Source organism: Ambystoma mexicanum, chromosome 8 (assembly GCF_040938575.1).
Source record: "Ambystoma mexicanum isolate Mex_15411 chromosome 8, UKY_AmexF1_1, whole genome shotgun sequence".
In the NCBI taxonomy this organism is placed as follows: domain Eukaryota; kingdom Metazoa; phylum Chordata; class Amphibia; order Caudata; family Ambystomatidae; genus Ambystoma; species Ambystoma mexicanum.
In genome coordinates this window covers 1,445,211,616-1,445,227,977 of record NC_090929.1, presented here as the reverse complement: position 1 = coordinate 1,445,227,977, position 16,362 = coordinate 1,445,211,616, and positions in this window count along the sequence as shown.

Below are 16,362 nucleotides of genomic sequence, written 5' to 3'. Positions count from 1 at the left end.
AGTCTTAGCGGATCAGGCGGACTTCATACCCGGACGCAACACCTTTGGGATCAGAAGAATGTTTGGAGCTATGGCGGCACTCGACCCCAAGATTCAGGCAATAGCAGCTCTGCTAGACGCCAGAAAGGCATTCGACTCAGTAGAATCGGCCTTCCTTTTGGAAGTTCTACGCTGTATGGGACTAGGCAACTAATACCTCAAACTGGTTGCCCTTCTATACAAAGACACAACCTCCACCATTACCATGGGAAACACCAGATCCTCAGAAATACAACTACAAAGGGGGACCAGACAAGGTTGCCCACTATCAGCAATTCTATTTGCGTTAGTGATGGAACCCCTAGCATCTGATCTTCGCGCACGTCACCTTCAAAGAGGCCTCTCCATTGGACCCCACAAATTTGTAATCTCCCTCTATGCAGATTACATTGCCCTATTTATACACAATCCTGCCGAAAACCTAAACCCAATTATGTGAGAGGTTATCAAATTCCGCAAATTTTCAGGTTTGAAGATCAACCATTGCAAATCCATTATATTTCCCCTAACCGAAAGAACAACAATATTTGCAGACGACTTCGGATTTAGCTGGCAACCATCAAAAGTCAAATACCTCGGTATCTCACTGTCCAGATCCCACTCAGACATTATGCAAGATAACTACGGGACGATCATCGAGACACTACAAAGTAAAATAAACAGATGGAAACTCCTTCCTCCCACTTACCCTTTGGGGCCGGGTCTCCCTAGTAAAGATGGTGATTCTTCCCAAGCTTCTATATCTCTTTACAAACATCCCCATACTGCTATCACAACAATTCTTGTGACACATCCAGAGCGTGATAATGGACCTAGTGTGGGCGGGCAAAGTGGCAAGAGTGGCATATTCCACACTTATTCAACATGTAAAAAAAGGGGGCCTTGCACTTCCAGACCCAGAACGCTATTACTGGGCTGCCCAAGCCCAGTTCCTGGGACATTGGTACGCTACAGACTTCATTAGACCTCATGTCCAAATTGAGCGAGCACTGGCATCCCCTTTCCTCCTCAGAACAACAATTTTAGGGAATCTCTGCGTACCCCATACCACACTTAACATTGTTCATGTTACATACAACATCTGGAAAAAGATTGCACAAAAAAGCAACATCCAGATCAGGTTCTCCCCCCTAATTCCAGCAAGATTTATAACAGGACTTCCTCTTACCACCGAGAGAACCTACTTAAGGTGGACAGACAAGCTGCAAATAAAATCACTAGAAGACCTCTTTACCGATGGTACATTCATCACCCCACAACAAGCCAGAGACAAAGGAGGCGACAACGCCCTGGACCTATTCACATACTTTAGGCTACTCCACACACTACAAAGTATCTTACCCACGTTCCCGCAGACATGGCGATTGCTCCACAGAGTAATCCAATCGCAAGGCAATGGAAGACTAGTATCGGAAATGTACAAGTCGCTCCTAGCCGACACAGCACCTACGCCCCAAGCACCAAAAAAATGATGGGAAAGAACTTTTGTAAACCTCAATAACAGATGAAGACTAGTTGTATATTGTACATCAAATGCAAAAAGTATCGCTCAACACACGCTATAAACAAATCCACTTCAAATTCATTCACCAGATATACTGCATGGCGGAAAAACTCCATTTGCAAAGAGAAGCGACTCCAGCAGTGTGTGAGAGATGCAAGATACCAGAGGCAGATTTCCTGTACCTAGCGTGGACATGCCCAAGCATATCGAGATTCTGGAACTTAGTGCTAGGAAAAATCTCAGCAATAATCGGAACCCAACTAGATCCAGACCCAACCCTAGCGCTTCTGGGGTTTTGCCCCTTGGCCGCAAACTGGCAGACCTGCTACTGGTCCTAGCACAGAGAATAGTTGCAATGACATGGGGTCGGGGTCCGCCTCCCATCCTACAAAACTGGCTAAAGGATGTAACATATTGCCAGTATACAGAAACAAACTTTATAAAGACACTGCCGCTTCACGCACAGCCACCAGATATTTGGGATCCATAGATCGCATATTTGATGTCCACTACTGACTCGATCTTATCACAGAACCCATTTCCTGGGCCAGCCCCTTGAGGTCACCGAAACATCACAACCACTGTCTGCGGAACATAAAGTGAATGCACCCCTGGCGGACCCGATCGCTGAGGGGCCAGAGGGTGTGGGTTGGTGATGCGGGGGGGTCGAGGACTGTAACGGTGCAATTTTATTAAGTTTGTGTTATATAAAAACCAAAAATAAAGTAAAAAAGAAAAAGCACAAGAAACATTTGTACACATAAGAACAGGAGTGAGAGGTGGGCATGGAGTTTGTGCTAGTTTGCAAACCTGAAAACTCATGCAATGAAGGGTTGGGTAGCAATGGAGTTTGTGCTACTCTACAAAGTCAGCGTAAAATGATGAAAGCACAGCATTCATCAGAAAAAGGCAAATGCTTAATGATCCTGCGAACAAGCATATACCTATGTGGGCAATTTGTAATACTTATCGGGAAGTACTGAAATTAATCTATGGGTGGTTATATGAAAGGCTTGTGATTTGCTAAAGGGGAACCCTTGAAGCAAGGAGGTTCTCTTGTCTGTTAGGTGTTGGCATATCCTGGCAGAGCTCATGCATGAAAGGCCTTCTTCACTTACTTGCAGCTGAGTGGAAGACAAAGGTGACCTGAAGAATAGAAGCCTCCTAAAGAGCCTCTAACAACACTTCAAGAGCTATAGGATGTTTTAACCAGGCGATATCTAATTCAGGGGAACTTTCCTCCCACCCCAAACCAGGTACACACAATTCTCCTTTATTTAATAAAGTTATTTTTTATGAATCTGGGATGCCCAATTTAATAGAATGGATTCCTTACAGCTTCCCTCCCCTTTTGAGAAACGAAACAAAGGATTGCACAGAAGGTCTCAAAACAGAAATAATGGCATCAGAATAAAGATAAACAAATTGTTTCAAAGGCCAATGATGAGAAATAATAAACACACTAGTCACTTTAGATGTCAGTGTTTCAGTTATGGAAATAGAGACTTAGTAATACAAACATCACCTTAAGTATCTATGCAATTCATTCACCATGAGCACGCAGGCACCATAGGTGTGTTGCATGAGTGTCCAGGAGGAATCGTTCTTTTGTGAAAACAACAAATTTGTTAAAATATCCCTGCCTATCTACTTATAGATACTTCCCCTTTATTTAAAAACAGCCTGTTTACCCGATAAACATGTCAGAATTTCAAAAGCATTTTAAACTCAATTGCAAAAAACGAATGGACCTTCGGGTATGTGAATGGCTTGTAGAAAAGAAAATGTATGTTCTACATGTATGTTGGAAAAATTCCCTTCAGGGATGTTGCTATTCAATTACTGTGTAAAATGTACCTTTCTTCCTTTCAATAGGCAACTTGAACAGCAGAAAGAAATGGACAGCGAATAAGCACCTTCTACCTTTGATCTTGAGCAACCTTGCATAAACCACAATATTCTGCTTCATGGTATACCCAGGAATTCTCACTGTACCTTTTACAGGTGGGAAATATCCATTTGCATATCAGTCATTGTCCCATCTATACGGGCAGTCCAGCACCGAAATGCGATGGCAATTCCCTTCTGAACAAGAGTACCAACAGCAACCGTATACACATGCTTCAGCCTTGTTGGGCCTCATCAATGAGGTGGAGCTGTGCCTCTCTGTGAAAGCTACAGTAAGCAAAAATGTGGCTGCAGACTCTAGAGTGGGTACCATCCCAGAGAACAGGCCATTTTTGCAGTGTTCAGTCTAATAGAGGGGCGCCCATGACTAATTTTTTGATTTTTTTCAAGGGCCTTAGGTTAAGTAACCCTAAGTGTCCTAGGGTCATCCAGACGTGGACCCTTCGCTCACTGAACTCAGAGAGGCGCAGCTACATCTCACTGATGATGCCCAACAAGGCTGAAACACATGTATGAGGATGCTGTTGGTACTCTTCTTCAGAGGGGAATTGCCATAGCATTTCGGTGCTGGACTGCCCATGTGGGCGGGACAAAGACTGATATGCAAATGGATATTTCCCATCTGTTAAAGGTACAGTGAGCTCAAATGTGGCTGCAGACTCTAGAGTGGGTACCATCCCATAGAAAAGGCAATTTTTGGCATGTTCGTTCTCATAGAGGGGCGCCCATTACTATTTTTTTTATTTTTTTCAAGGGCCTTAGGTTTAGTCACCCTAAGTGTCTTAGGTTCATCCAGACGTGGACCCCTTGCTAAGAGTGCTCACAGAGGCACAGCTCCACCTCACTGATGATGCCCAACAAGGCTAAAACACGTGTATGGGGTTGCTGTTGGTACTCGTGTTCAGAAGGGAATTGCCATGGCATTTCAGTGCTGGACTGCCCATGTGGGTGGGACAAAGACTGATATGCAAATGTGTTTTTCCCATCTGTGAAAGGTACAGTGAGCTAGAATGTGGCTGCAGACTCTAGAGTGGGTACCATCTCATAAAACAGGCCATTTTTGCTGTGTTCGTTCTCATAGTGGGGCGGCCATGACTAATTTTTTCATTTTGAAATGTTCCCTAACTTCTTGGGATGCACAATCAATGTATACATTCCCATCCCTCATTACTAACAAAGAACAGGGCCAGGATCTAATCTAGTCCCCTTTTTAGGATCTCTCTCCTCAGCATGACTCCCCTTTTAGATAATGCTCACATCAGGATTTCTTTTAGCTGAATCACAGACTGTCATGCTCCGCCGCTCCTAGCGGTTGTGGGCCAGATGGAACTCTAGGCGCCATTATTGGGACATCACGTTCTTCTTGGAACATACTCAGCGTTCTAGCTGTTGTCCAACATCGCCGCCGCCGCCGGCAAAGTACTTACTGAGTACTACCCGACGGTTGGCGCCTTTCAACTCGGTCATTTCCTTGTCTTCTTTGGGTCCAACGCTACCAGTGTTCTCTTGGCTCTGCTGGGCCCTTCTTTGCTATCTTTCTTTTCCTTTTTTCTGTTCTCGGCGTCCGCTGCTCTGCTTTCCGGTGGTCCCGTTTTTGAATCCCCCTTCCTGCTCTCTCTCTTTGCCTTTCCTCACTTTTACTGTACTCTTCCTCTCATGCAGATCTCTTTCAGTCCCTTTCCCTTTTCTTCTCTCCACTAGCGTTCTCTGGTTATTCTCAGCAGGCTTTTTTCTCTTACCTGATTTTTTCTACCTCCTATTTTCTTCGTGTTCACTTTGCTCTTCTCTGCCAGTCTTTGCATTCTGTTGCTTACCTCTGCAGCCTCCTGCTTCCCGGTCCTTTTCCTGGGTCGTGTAGGATATTTTGTATAGATTTGGGGTCTGGCGGTATTTTCTTAACGACAAAAGAAAAGTGGTAATTTGTTAATAAGTTGTCCTTGCATCTAGATTGGGTTTGGCCTTACCTCCTTCCAGTGACCATGTTTTGTTACATTATATTGGATAATCTAGTAATATACACTATTGGTGGTAATTTCTGGTGGTAAATTACTTAGTGGTAAATTACTTAGTGGTGAGCATAACTTTCCTGTTTTATTTATGGCCCCATCATACACAAAACCTTCCTTATTCTTGTAATATTCTTGTGATCTATAGAGAGCCTTGGACCTACATTCAGAGACACCACGATTTCACATAGAGCATCACCAATAACCCGTGGTGTTATCACTGATTTATCTACATCAGTGAACTATGCTCCCATAGGCCTCATTACTGATTTATTACCGGTTCATGGACCCCCAGTGATCTATATATTATATTATATTCCCCCAGACACAATGCACTGGGGAACAAACGCATACATCTATTTATCACCGCTAATTCTATCTATTATTCCATCTGCATGAACAAATGGGCGACTATATTACCAAAGAACATGAATCTTCCCCACATCCGCTTAGGCAAACACAAAACAATTAAAACTCAGAGGCATGTATATATATATCTCCTATATTGCAAACAATTATAAGGTCATGATACAATTTTTCATCTTTACCTGTAACAAAATCAGAAGAGAAAACCAAAACCACAGATACAATGCAAACAAATCTTTTTTAAAAAAATAGGATTCAACACATGACAAATATAAATGCAAGGGATTTTCTTTTGCTTTGCTATCCTAACTGCCTAGCATTTGCCAAACAATCGCATAAAAAATGACCTCACTTCGAACTTGGCTGCTTACCAAAAGATCTGTGGTTTCCTCCCCCAGGCGACCTCCTTCAGAAGAGCGGCCCAGTCGACATGGGTTGCCTTCGTAATCTCAGTGTCTGATGTGTGTTTGGTTCTCAAGCCAGTGCTAAGACACCAAGATCATCCGTCACTCGAGCTCAGCAAAATCTGTCATTCTTTTCCCAGGAAACCTCTGCACCTTCCCCTATTTCTACGTGGGGCCACTGCAGATACTTTGCACCAATCAAATTAAAAAGGCTGCATCACCCTTCCTTTCACACAATAGCCCATTTTTACAGTAAGAAACTGTAACTAAAATCATTTCCTGGCATGCAGATTCTGCTTGCTGCAAACACAGTGAACAGAAAGAAAAAATAAATATCCTAGTGCACGTTTGAAAACGAATTTCAGAACATGTACTTCCACCTCATTTTTCACATTATAATGTTAATGAGTTAGCACTAGTGATTAGTACTTGTTAATTAAGTCAGTCAGTTAGATAAATAATGTAGTCCCCTGTGTATGAGGCATTCCAAGGAAGAGAAAATAAAGAAAAATAAATCTGGTGCACTTTTAAACTTGCAGCCTGTCTCCACCTGCATACTCATATGTTATGCTAGCAACATAGGACTGGCTATATGTGTATGCCACATTATTGCTGTCAATAGAATGCTATCACATTCATTGAGGCGGTATACTTCAAAGCACTATAAATTATACTACATTATCCCTCCTTTTCTGACAATTTGGCAGTGGTCCAAGCCACAATTGGAGGAAACCCAATTTACGCTCCTCTTTTTCTTTCCATTACAGAAACTCAAAAATATGAATGTTCAAATTGTTCACAATAAATTACTGTTTAACCACCATAAAATCAAGATTCATCTCAAATGAGTCCATTAGTTCTTATAAAATATTGTACATATTTTTTCTCAACTGAAGTGTCCATAGTCCAATGTTTTTTTATCAATACTTGAAGTCAATCATAAAATAATGAAATAAAATAAATAATTAAAACAAAGAATAAATATAACAAATTAAAATAATGAAATAAAATAATAAAGATGTGGAACTCCATACTTCCAGGATGCATCCGAATTAATGCACCCACAACGCTGTTGATTCAGTCAAATATTGTTTCAATAGTTATGTCCACCTCTGATACGTCCCGACCAGCAACAACACATCATCTGCTTCATCCGGTGAAATCTTTCATCCTGGCACTCTTGGATGTTTTTCCATAGGAGTCATCTCTTTTGGCATCCTGGTTACTTTGTCTTCACCTCCACCCGGAGGCAGGCATCACTTGATCTTCATCCCGTGGACTCCAGGACTCCATCATCTCCCGTGTCCTGCGGTCCTGTGACCGCCGACCTCAAAAGACAGGTTAGTGATTCTAAATCAAATAGAAAAGAAACAGATTAAGTACATGGCACAATACTAATTTCACCCCTTTACCAAAAATAAAATGTATGTCGCCCTTTCTCTTTCGCTTTCTGAAATTAAGCACATGTTAGAGAGAAAACAAACATACATAAAGCATCATTGATCATTTAACATATTTCAACCGTGCAATAAAATAATTTCATTAGTTTCAGCCCCCTTTTAATGATCATCACATATAGTCTTTTTATTCACATCTATTCCATTAGAACAATCACTTCTATTTTTATTTCTCTGTTATGGGGCCCTATAAATAGACTCATGTGTTTTCTTTCATGTATTTAAGGGACCTGATCTGTTTCTATACGCTCAAGCCTCCTCACCTCATGTTTGGGATGCCAGGGCTTAACTTGATTAACATGAACAAATTGCTCTGTTACCGTTTCACTTTCAGTCCTCAAAATTTTATAAACCACTGGAGATACCTTATCTATAATTTGAAATGGCCCCTGCCAGGCAGCCAGAAATTTAGCATTTTTCTGTTTACCCTTTCCAAAATGAAATTTATACACCTGATCCCCCACACAATACTCTTTCACCGATGTCTTATTATCATAATATGACTTTGCACTGTCAGCAGCCCTTTCCAAATTCTGCTGCACAAAAGCAAATGCATGTTGTAAATGCTTCCTCAGTTCTTTCATATATCATGAACTGTAGATGCGCTAAGTGTCTGCCCATGTGTCCTGTATAGCAGGTGTTGCGGCAACACCATTTTCCTACCTGTCACTACTTCATGAGGGCTGATGCCTGTGGCTTTGGCAGGAGTTGATCTGATTGCCATCAAAATCAGAGGTAAACGTAAATCCCAACTGGAATCTGCCTCGGCTACAAACTTCTTTAATATATCCACAACAGACCTATTACAACGTTCAATTCCACCAGAAGAGGCGGGTCTATATGCAACATGTAGTTTTCTTTTCACTCCCAGTATTTGCCACACCTTACTCATTAGAGCGCTTGTGAAATGACTTCCTCTGCCTGATTCTATTCTTTGTGGTAACCCAAATCTTGAAAATATATGATTTATCAGTAATGTAGCTGCTGTTTGCGCCCTACAATCTGGTACAGGAATACACTCTATCCATTTTGACATTAAACAAATCACACTCAAAATATAACGGTTCCCCCTGCTCGACCTTTTTACAGGCCCTACATAGTCTATTTGTAAATATGACCATGGAATAGTTAAGCCTCTTTTCATTAATGGGGCTCTATGCATTGGTGAAGCAGGTTTAAATTGGGCACATACTAGACATCCCGTAGTATAGAATTCCACATCTTGGGACATATGTGGCCAGTAAGCATAATCTTTCAGTAGCTCTAATGTTTTTTTGAACCTCTGTGTCCTGCAGTTATTGCATCATGTGCATGGTGTAGCATTAGCCCTCTGAATGAAAGGGGTACCACCCACTGTATTTGTCTGGTTATGGACTCCCTAATCATGAGTCCATCCTGTAGTCTAATTCGTTTTTTATTCTTTAATAGCACCCTCAACTCTTCTGTTCCCACACAATTATTTTCTGTTAAAGGATTTTGTTCAGGGTCTATCAAATGATTGTAATAGATTCCCAAAATTGGATCGTCCTTTTGTGCCTTAATCAGATCTTGATCTGGTGTATCATAACTCCATTGTACTACTGGTTGATCCACCTCTTTTGGAGCGTTAGAGCATGTAACTGCATCAATTTGTATTTCACCAAGTAAATGTTCAATAGGTAGCGACTCTCCCATCACAGCCCCAATTTTAGTTAAATGATCTGCCTCATCATTTCCCTCCTTATCCTCTCCTGGAGTTTTTAAATGTCCACGAAGTTTCCTCCAGTATATTGTCAAATCATTCTCTGACACCAATTTGTCTATGGCTTGTATCATTTTTCCATGTTTAAGGGGCTTTTTATTGTATGTAATCATGCCTCTTGCTTTCCAGCCAGGCAAATATTCCACAAAGCTATTTCCTGCATAATCAGAATCAGTCACCACGACAATTTCAATAAATGTATTATCAACTGCAGTAGTAATTGCTTTATAAATGGCTGCCAGTTCCGCTACTTGACTGCTCCTAGCCCCAATTCCCATCCCTATACTGGGAATGCCTTCACATTTCAACCAGACATTTCCTATTCCTGACACCAATTGTTTATTACTGTCATTTTCAATGTGAAAAGCACAACCGTCAACATATACAGTTGGCAAATCCTTGCATGTCTTTTCATCAAAAGCTTTGTGTGGTGATTGCCCAAACTCCTGTAAACTAGATTCCACTTCTTCTTCATTTGATACATGTTCAGCTGCACAGTCATGTAGATCTGCCAAACCTTGAGCAACTGAGCTCTTTTTATTTTGGCTATGCCTCACTTCTACAGGAAAACCTTGCAATGCCAGTGTCCATGAATTAATTCTGGACTGTGCTAGGTTGCCTGACCTAATTCTTTTGCTCTCTAAAAACTGCAAAGGTTGATGATTTGTCTCAATAATTACCTTTTCTCCCTGAACAATGGGGCGGAAATGCTGTAGCACCCACACAGTGGTCAAAAGGGCCTTTTCACATTCACTGAATTTAATTTCAACTTGGGAAAATGCCTTACTTGCATAGGCAATGGTTTTGTGATTCAAATCATGTTTTTGTGATAACATTGCTGACATACATACAATGTTCAGAGAAACCTATTTCTATAAAGAAACCTCTATCCTTTATGGGGTATGCTAAACATGGTGCCTTTATAAGACATTCCTTTAATTTAGCCACTGCCTCAGACTGCTCTTTTTCCCATTTCCATGGTGTATTCAGCTTTAGTAGTTTAGTCAATGGTTGAGTAATTTCAGCATAATTTTCAATAAACTTACTGTTATAGCCCGTCATTCCTAATAAACCTTTTAATCCTTTCACACTTTTAGGATCTTTTAGCTTTTGTATGGCCTCTACCTTCTTCTTTTGTGGGTTTAGTCCATGTTCAGTCACTTCATGGCCTAGAAAATTCACTTTTTTCTTGCACCATTGTGCTTTTTGTAAAGATACTTTGGCACCTGCCTTTTGCAATTGGCCAAGAACATGTCTTATTTCATCAAAATGGCTTTTCAAGCTTTCATTTTTTATAAGGACATCATCCACGTAAACTATGGTTCCTCTTTCCGCTGCATCAGGCATAGCCTTTCTCAAAAATATTCCAAATTCACTCCCACTATTGACGTACCTGAATGGAACCCTAACCCATGCGTATTGGGTCTTATCAAATGAAGATGAAAATAAATTCTGAATCTCCTCTGCCAATGGCACGAACCAATATCCAGATGTGAGATATAATGTAGTAAACACTTTTGACCCATGCACCTGAGCCAGGCCTTGATCAATGAATGGCAGTGGCCATCTGGACACTGGCACTCTTTTATTTAATTCTCGCAAATCTGCACATAGACGCCATTGACCATTTGGCTTTAACACACCTAAAATAGGTGTGTTGGATGTGCTATAAATAGGCCTGATAATTCCCTGAAACTCCAAATTTTTAATGATCTCTGCCAATGACTCTAAACATGCCAGTGGTAATCTATACTGGCGCACAAATACTGGGCTTCTACTACACCCTTCCGGTAGTATGGCAAAATGTAAATTAGTTAGGCCGCAATCATAAGCATCTTTAGCAAAGACATCTTTAAACTTCATAAATATTTTTATCTTCATCGCTATCGCATGCATGCGTTGATAAAATCTGCTCCTCTACCATTTTTGAAAATTCAGGGAAATCTTCCAGTGGAGGAATCTCTCTGCTTTCTTCTAACTGTGTGGCTGTGTCTCTCTGTAAAGCTGCCACTTTTAAATATTTTGGCATATCAGCTTCCACTTCAATGTGCTGATTTTCTGTTTCCTTTTCATTTAAGTCAAATACTATATAATCCTTTTGATGACAGCACACTGTCTCATTTGAATCATAAGGGTACTCAGATTGAATTTTAAAGATTCCTTTGGCCTGAGAATCCAGGTATTCTGGCAACACACCCCTGGCATCCACATACCTTTCAGGGATATTTCCAATCACCATGTTATTTAGATCTGCAGTATAATGTGATTTTTGTATGGCCATTCCTAATGAAGAATTTTCCTCTAAATGAATATCTTGACACCCTTTATTATTCACCAAAATCTTTACAGACCCTTTACCAACATCTATTAATGGAATGTATTCATAATCCAGGCCTTGCTGTTTTATGGATTCATTCAAGCACACAAATGCATCAGAATCCTTCACCTGTTGTCCATTTTTGCATTTTAGTGTTATGGCAACCTGCTTGGTGAATGCAGGAATAATGGTATTCTTCCTCAGCTGTAATTCAATTGCATATGGGAGCAGCTGTGCGCAATGATAAGCCCTTCTTTTGTCTTCAAATTCAGGTGGAGGCCCACCTAGCCGTGACCATATTTTTTGATTAAGAAAATCTAACACCATACACATTCTGCGCATGATATCATTGCCCATGTAAAAGTCATTTTGTGTCCCATTCACTATTCACACATTATGGTGAATTGTTTTCTGTCCAATACTAATCTTCAGCATGCAGCTGCCTGCAATTCGATTTTCAAAGTCTGGACTGTCCAAACCAGAGGCATATTGGTTTTCAATTCTAAATTTTGGGATCTCCTCCATCTCCATTATTTTCTGCAGTAATTTCTCATTAATAAAGCTTCTTTCCTGTTCAAGCGCTAGTATGGCTTTTACTACTTTAGAACAGTCATTTATGCCAATGTGAACCCATGGTTGCTCATCTTCCATGTGTATTTCAGCAAGAGTAGTAATGTGTTTTTCTGTGCCTGTTTTAGGAGTAGTATTCTGTTTGCATGTCTTCTCTTTTAAATAAAAACGTAATGTGTGCTCATCTATTGCAGTTTGACATTTTTTCCTAGGGTCTAAATAAATTTGTACAGATTGTTTCTCATTTTCACTTTGCATTTTATCTTGACATATCAAGATAACAGTGACGCTAGGTATACAGCTATTCTAGAGATATACCTTTACTGCATCATTTGTTTTGGCAATGGTATGGCATTCATTTATATTGCTGTTTTGTGATTTTAGTTTCTTAGGTCTCAATGGTTTTTTGGTTAAGGACCACAGTACTCCATTCACCCCATCTATGAGAGGAGACAATCTTTTCAGGCAATCTGTCCCCATCAGAAATGTAATTTCACAAATAGATGTGATCAATATCTCCTGTTTCATTCTGTGTTTTCCTATCTTTATGTCAACCTCGGTAACGCCTATAATAGGCATCTCCTCCCCGTTAAAATTATGCACGGGATCTTCATTTTGCCTTACTGTGATCTGATTCTGTGGAGATCTCCCCTCATTAATACTTTTTACCAATTCCTTGGACATAATTGTGGCCTGTGCGCCAGTGTCAATCATTGCAAATGTATTGCATTCTTCTTCCACAGTGATGGGAGCATAACACCTGTCTTCAACTTCCTCTAATACACATAAGAAGTGCAAATTCTTACTGATTTCAGGACTCACCTTTCTCAGGCCTTTTCACTTTTGGCTAAGCACATTGGTAAATGGAAAGACATTTTTCCCTCCTTTCTGTCCATTTCTGTGTGAGAGACTTTATTCATTTCCCCATGTTCAGAGGTTTTTTGGAGTGTGGCCACTGTTCGCCTATCCATCCAGGTATCATCAGAGGTCACATTACAATCCTCCACCTGAACATGTGTAACAACCTCACTTGGGAATTTGTCATTGTCTAACTCTGTGCATTTGTAGATATTTAGTATGGTATTAGAGCTTTTAACTTCTTTAAAAATATGTGGCTCAAAGAATTCTTCGGGTGATTGAACTGTACCCTCCTTTTGAGTATTTATTTTTTCTGCCCGTGTTTGGTTATTGTTCTGATTTCCCAGGGAAGGAGTTATACATCCCTACTTACTCCCTGTTCACTGGTATTCCCCATGCATGAGTCATTTTTCTTAAATCTGTCTCTTTGTTCTTTTGGAATTTCAGGTTTTCCTGTTTCATTTGTACAAATCTCCAATGTTTGATTTAGCTCTATGTTAAACCGAACTTCTTTTTTATAAGTATTTGCACTTTCTGTCACATGTTCATTTACCAGTATCTTTATTTTTGAATCTTTAGACATCTCAGAGACATTATGCAAAATCATATCAGAGCAATCTGTTTTCTTAGCATTGCAGGTATCATTAATACTTAGTCACTTATCAGAAACCACCCGGTCAGTGCTATGGCCATCTGCCCCCTCCTTTGATGACTGTTTTTGTGCTGTACAGAGCTTTCCTAATTGCTCAGCCAACATTTTCACTTGGGCCTCGAGACACTGGAATCTTTCCATTTCTCTAGAATCCTCTCTGTGTGGCCTAGATCGATATTGGTTGTTTTCCCCCTGTTTGGATCTATTCTGATACCTCTCAAGGGAATGAATTCTATTGGGGTTGTTCCTGAACTCTTGATTCATATGTGGAGGGGAGCGGGGTGCACCCATCCTTTGGTTGTAGTCCCCTGTTGGTGGCGAATCATTGTACTGACGTGGAGCGTAATTCATATTCTGCCTCATGTCATGTCTCTCATGTTGTGGGTACTGACCCCTATGTTGATTCCCATTATCAGTAAATCGATCCACATATCGGGGTCTATCCTGATTACCATATATCATGGTGTTGGGATCAAATCTGCTCTGTGTCCCCAATGTCTGGTAGGGACCATAATTTCTTTGATCCTGACTTTGTCTCTAATTATTATTCATAACTGACATATCAGGCCGATAGCATTCCCGGGGCCTATCTCCTAAGTACCTAGGACTGATGTAGCTCTCCCTATTACTGGGATCATGTGATTGAAACATTGGTGCAGGAAGTGATGACCTTTGTTGATTACCCCTTTGTTCAGGTGTCAAATTATTATTACCTGGACTTTGAGCAGACTCAAGGGACATTTTGGCTGACCTGATTTCCTTCGCTGTTGCTGAGGGTTCTTTAGATTTTGGTCTAGTGTCTTTTATTTTATCATTTTATCTACCCTGACAATAGAGTACCTCATATAGTTTTGTGCTTTGGTGCATAATCCATTCAAGTGATTTGTCATGGTCAAATTCACGGACCAATTGTGATATGATGTCTTTCTGTAGCCCATAGAAGTAGGCAGTTTTAAACTCATTGGAATTGAGGTCAAAAGATACATCAAAATGAGAAAAAGCTCCTTTTAAGTCTTGCAAAAACTGGCGAGGGGATGTATTAGGCCCAGCAGTGATTGTGTAAGCAACTTTCTTCGCCTCCTGTAATTACTGGAAAGGAGAAAAATGACGTCTAATCTCTTTTTCAAACTCAGCCCATGTCATATTCTGCTGTTCATTTAATCCCCTTATGATTCTGGCTGTGGGAGCATCTAGGGTTAAATGAAAATACTGTCTGTATTGTTCCTTAGGTATCTGGAGGGCTTTAAATATGTCATGCACCGCTTCGAGGTGCACACACTCCCCTCCCTTTTTAAATGGTTTGATCAGAGCTTTGATGGATTTCATTATCTTTATGGGGCTACTCGTTGCAATGCTCGGAATTGCACTACTTGGGGATTCAACCCTGGTTTCAGGTGTATGGGATTGGTGTGCGGCCCTCCAATGGGTGTATAAAATCCCCCAAGGGCGCTGCAACCAATTTCAGTCACCGGCCCACTCACTGGGGCACTAGCTCTTTGGGGAGAAATAGGATTTACCTCAACTCCATTGAATGTGGTGCCCTGCCGTCTATCCTGGAACCTGGAAATGCACATTTGCTGTTCCAAATCCTTACACTTCTTAAGGAGCCTGTCTGCCTCTTTTTGCAAATAGTTGTTTTCATCACTCATTTTATTAATTACCTCCTGCAAATTGCACATTTGCATTTGGCATTCATTGAATTCTTTGTTTCTCTTGTCTCTTTCTTGAAACATTTTAACCATTTCCTGTTCAGCATTTTGAAGATCACTTTCTTTTTCACAATGTTCTTTTTGTGAAATTTGCATTTCCAAAACAACCTCATCTTTGTCTTGTCTAATATGGTCTACCAACGCTTTTAAATGTACCAATTATTGTTCACTATCCTCAAACTGTTTCTTGCTTTTAGACAATTGAGTATCAAGATCCCTACATTTTAACTGCATGTCTTTTTGACATACCTCCAATTCTGCTCTTAACATTTCCTCCTTTTTACTTGCCCCATCTAGATCAGCTTTTAACCTGTTAATCAGTTTAGTATCATTTTCTTGCATTTGCAGGGGCCTATTCAAGATAAACCATGTCTTGACGCATATCCGTATCAGACAATCTTTCTCTGCATGTTTATCAGCTTCATTTAATAATCTCAGAAGACAGACCTGAATTATGCTGCCTTCTGCAAAAACGCTGTCTAGTGGTTCTTTCTGTACTTCACCATAAATGCGGTCATGCCATTCTGTGGCATTATTTGATGACCATGTCCCATGTGCATATAACTTTGCCTCCAGATATTGCACTTGTTCTGAGAATGTGGCTTCTATTTGAGACATTCTGAAATTCACTTTTAGTGTCACACTGCTATTATGAAATGGGTTCCCTCTAATGCACGGATGGTAGTGTGAGACACACTTGCCACGCCCAGTAGGTGCCCTATGATCACTTTCCCGGCCAACGCACCATATATGTAGGATATTTTGTATAGATTTGGGGTCTGGCAGTATTTTGTTACTGCCAAAAAATTTGGTAATAACTTGTCCTTGCAT